Below are 5,547 nucleotides of genomic sequence, written 5' to 3' on the forward strand. Positions count from 1 at the left end.
TGTTGCAGTGTTAAACTTTGAGTGTTCCTTCAAAGAAACAATTGCAATTTATTCGTTGATTCATTTATTAGTCCTGGGTATCAATCGAAATGGCACCATAAAAATGTTGGCATGTTGCCACTGACACTTGTCTCACATCTCTGGTAGTTACAGTCTTTCTGCCACAAATATTCTTATGCTGTATTTCATGACAGTGAGTGGTACAGCATTTATTTTAAGATTGCTGGGCAGTCCACACTGGTATGCCATCAAATCAGGCAATTTCATCTGTGGAGTGGTCATGGGCATGTTCAAGCATAATAGTGCTTTTCTGCTATTTTGTCACTGTGGCCATCTCAATGCTTTCAGTCCATACAAACAACTGGAAAAGATAGAGGACTTTACTGCCATGATGTAGGTCAGCAGTATAGGGTTACATGACCACCTGGTTCTGTGCCATTTACAGAAATCCTAAGCAATCAATGTGCTCTTTTAAAAAGGTGACTAATATGTTGCCTACTGAGGACATGTCTTGTAACATATAAGTGTTCTTTATAATGTTGATTTACAGTCACATAATATTACACAAGGGCAATAACCTGTAAATTCAGGTATATCTATGTAGAGACTGCAGAAAATAAGTTACACATAAGACAATTATGCAAAAAAGTGGTCATTTGTCATTCTCTGAGTGTTCTGCACACACAATTCTGCTGCATCACAGTGTGTGAGTGAAATAGTATGTCAACTGGAAACATATCCCAAAATCGATGTACGCGATGTCAATATGATTCTCATGGGCAAAACATTTAATTACACACAGATTCATCATCAAATTCTGGAGATGTATGGACAAAATGCCATGTTGTATTCTGATCTAATCTATTTTAATAAATACAATACTGGATTTAAAATAATGTTTGTCAAACCACACTTTTACAAGGATTGGTTAGCTTTTCAATACCTTGAGAAGCAAAACTGAGATCAGTATTAATTTTTTTGTTCTATAAATTAAGTCTGATTATTTATTCTTTTCTTTCTTACTCTGTTCCACCACATTGATGAAATTTAATGAAATTCCATGTTTATTTCATATGTTTATGCATCCTAAAACAATAATAAGTAAATATAATAAACATACGAGGTTACCCAGAAAGTAAAATATCACATTCATTTTTCTCAGCCAAAAACAATGCTACATATGTGAAACGTTATGTATGTATTATTTGAAGTCTTCTGAGTGAGCATGCCAAGTTTCTGTCACTGCTGACAGAAAGCATAGCTGCAGGATAGTTTCAAAATGGCATCTGTAGGTGATGTATGTTACAAGCAATGTGCCGTCTTTGAATTTCTCACTGCAGAGAAAGAAACTGTGGGGAATATTCACAAATGCTTGTGGAAAGTCTATGGAGTATCTGTTGTTGACAGAAATTCAGTTAGTTGTTGGACACGGAGGGGTAGGTCATCAGAAAGCGGTTCGATGGAGCTCCACAATTTTCAGTGGTCGGAGAGACACATAACATGTTGCAGCAAGCTTATGTTGTCATTCATAAGGACAGACACATTGATGGAAGACATTTTGAGGATGATGATGAGGTCATTCACACAGTGAAGTACTGGCTCCACCACCAGGACAAGGATTGGCACCAACAGGGCATACATGCCCATGTTTCGCACTGGAGGAAGGCCATAGAACAGGAAGGAAATTATGTGGAAACATAGGGTGTGTAGATAAAACACCATTATTTTGTGTGTGTAATTCTCATTGCGTGCAATAAAGAATTATTGCAGAAAAAATGCGGTGCATTACTTTCTGGGCAACCCTTATATTCTACCAATCAAAGTGGGAAGAAGTGCTAAGAGAAAACTGTGCTTCAAAAATATGTACATAATTGGTTACATGGATTACAATGGTAGAGTGCCAACATTGTGGAAGTACTGTGACACAACTGCAAATGACAGGTGCTCCATCAAAATAACAATGACCACCAACAATCCATCTTAAGCTATACAGAGGCTCAAGGTTTTGTCCCTACCTGTCTCAGGTTTATCAGAATTTCCACAAGTGGATTTCACATGTAATTCATGCTATGACTGCAGGGTTAATCTGAAACAGGCAAGGAGTTTGGGGTTTAGGGACACTAGGAAGCTACCTCTGGATGACATATAAACATACTGGCCTAGGAGGGTGACATGCCGGTTCACATGGCTGTGCTGCAAATGTATGCACTTTCACATCAAAGGAGAAGTAGTTTTGTGTGAGGTTGTAATTAGTTGGATGTATAAGGAATGAGGTAGTGGATCTGGAGCTATAAGGATATAGGGAGAGTGTCTGATAGCAACAAAACCATGGGCACAGGGAGGTTGGTTTATAGGAAGGTTCCACACACCCACCTTTCCTGTGATCCTCCTGGCCCTAATCACTACTAACTCACTGCCCACACACCGCCAACCCAGCTGTCTCTCCTTCCTCAGTCCTGTGCTCACTTCCAAGCCACTCCTTCATGTTATCATCGTTCAGCACTGCACAAATTCACCATCTTTGGTACTTGTGTTTCGAATTCCTATTCCACATACCTGCTGCCTCCCTCTGAGTCATCAGATACTCTATCCCAACCTTTTCGAAAAGATAACAACTTTCCACATATATATAAGGGACAGATAGATTGCCACAAGCTATAAAGATGACACAGTTGTCATTTGACTATGTCCATACAATGCATATTGTTAATGAGGGAATAAATAAACTGGACTGACACGGTAAGACTACTTTATCAAAAGTTGCTATTAAACAAAATATTGTAATAGGTTACACTGTCCGACCAGATGTAGTATACAGAATGAGATTTTCACTCTGCAGCAGAGTGTGTGCTGATATGAAACTTCCTGGCAGATTAAAACTGTGTGCCGGGCTGCCTGGGTGTAGTACACATAGCAAAAGAATGTGAGACCTTTTAGTATATTATGAGTAGTGAACAATATAATTGTTCACTTTGTTGCTCCACATTTTTGTTAACTTAATTTTTACTAAAGTTATGAGCTGATGACAATATTTTGTATCATTTATTTAATTTTTCTAGAGCATCATATCTTTGTGTTTTAACATAATCTAGTTTTATTGTTTATTCAGGTTATTAATTATCAGGTACCATTTTGAGATCTATTGCGAAGGTTAATCATTACTTCATACATGGCATCCAGCATCCAAAAGTAATTGATTGCTTGAATATCTAATGTATAATAACAAATTACTTACATACATAAGGAATAAAACTCATTCATTCAGAAAATGTTGTATAACTCCTTGTCCAATGTTTTCATACTGGGGTATAAAATTTTCTTCTGTTTCTGATTATTGTGTATTATCACTTTTTCCTGTGCACTGTTTACAAGATAGTGCCCTAAGGTGTTTGGAGAAATCACAGAAGTGAATTATACCATTGTAATTTTCATATCTGTACAATTAAATCTCCTCAGTTCTTGAAATAAGTCAGATCATATTATTTTTACCAAGAGCTATTAACCATACACCAGTCATCCTAGAATTTTCACAAACATTGGTACCAACTATATAGGCCCCCAATTTTCTAATCTTTGCCATTGTTCTAGAAACACAAGCCCAGTGCTGGGTTCAGCAAAATCACATCTGATTTAAACTCTCTATTATGGGAATATAATGTATGTTTTTATTTTATTTTGGGGGGGGGGGGGGGGGGGGGCTGGGGGGGAACAGTTGGGGGGCAGGACTGGTAACAGCTTGAATTCCAGTCTCCCACTAATATGAAGAGCATGTCACTCTGTGAAAACATTTTGATTATCAAGTAAATCACTAAACATGATGGGGAAATCATTCATGAGAGTGGCTGATTTGTCACCACTGACTTACTTGCACTGCACGATTCAGTCTATATCACTGTGTAACTGGTTATAGGTTATTAACATGAGCAATTTCTGGAATCATTCTGTGTAGTACAGCAGTATATGTCCAGTCTCTGTGATATATTATGTTTTCATTAACCCTTTATCATAAAAAATATTTATGAAAGATAGAACTGTCAGATAAAAATAGACACAGTGGAAGCATAGCAGAAAAACAAAGAAACTGTAGTTTTCACAGCACAACAGGCAATAGTTAATCTACATTTAGACATTATCATCAAAACATAACAACCTCTTAAATAAGAGGGATGAGCTTCACATATGACTGCGTAAACTGAAAAATCAAAAGGTATTTCTTTAGCTGTGTTATGCATTGAAGAACATAATTCGATCATCACAGAAATGGAGCAGATGCCCCTAGAGAAATAGATGTTAATATCACATTTTTCTTGGCTTGGAATAATGGAATAAAATAAGGGAGAGTAGTTATATGCACTAAAAGTAGAATAAAGTAGGACATAGACCTAAACAAATACTGCATTAAACAACTATTTCATTGCTATACTTCAATAACTGGCCTGTAAACATAAAAGGTACTGTACTAACAATTTTGACAATCTACAAATTTAATCAAACTGTATTTTGTGAAACACACATGGGCCAGATAATTAACTTTTTATTTGATAATAATAAAACATCCATATCAGACAGATTTTGCCTTAGAAGGAAACATATTGTTTTACAAGGTCATATTTATTTATTTAGTGTATGGCTAATACAGACATATCATGAAATATACAAGATCATAGATATTTATTTAATCAAACAATTCAGAAAGAATTTATAGGATGAAGACTGGAAGGAAATTAACATAGGACACACAGCATATGATAAATTTAGTATATCCTAAAATCAGTCTTACAACACTATGGATTTAGTTTGCTTTTATAACAGGTCAGGGATAAGTACAGTAGAAGCTGAGAGACACTAAAAGCAAACTGTATTAAACTATTTGATGCAATAGCTGGGTGACAGATGATGTTAGTGTCAAATAATTGGATCTTAAATTGTACCCATTCTAACTGACCCTACTGAAAAACACTCTGATGTACTTAGTGCTATCAAAAACAAACACATTACTTTTACTCAGAGAGACCTCACCACTGTGCATTTTTTGGTCAACAGAACTGTTAATGCAATCACAGAAAATGTTAGATCACTGAAAAAGCAGTGATCCTTCTGAATGTGAAAAAAAAGCAAAGTACAGAAACTGTACTGACTTCGTGCCTCCCACCCCACTGAGCTATCATTGTAATACATTAATATGTCAAAGTATATATTCTGAAAGACTGAAATATGCTGTAATAATACACATTTACAAAAGTGCAAACATACAAGTGTGTTTTGATTATCTACCCAGCCCCCTTTTCACCACGTCATCAAAATAGTAGAGATGGATGATTATAATAGAATATTAAACAACTCATATGGCAATAACTGTTCACCAACTGTTTGGTTTGATTTCTGCAAAAGCTTTTCTACAGGAGGACCAGTATATGATCTTACACACACTATTGTTGTAGAACTAAACCAGGAAAATTAACCCGTTAGATTGTTGTGCCCTTTCAAAGGCTGTTGATTGTGTAAACATCACTAAACTGTAATCAGGAAACCAAAATATTATGTTAT

This window comes from Schistocerca piceifrons, chromosome X, assembly GCF_021461385.2.
Source record: "Schistocerca piceifrons isolate TAMUIC-IGC-003096 chromosome X, iqSchPice1.1, whole genome shotgun sequence".
NCBI classification, from domain to species: Eukaryota; Metazoa; Arthropoda; class Insecta; order Orthoptera; family Acrididae; genus Schistocerca; species Schistocerca piceifrons.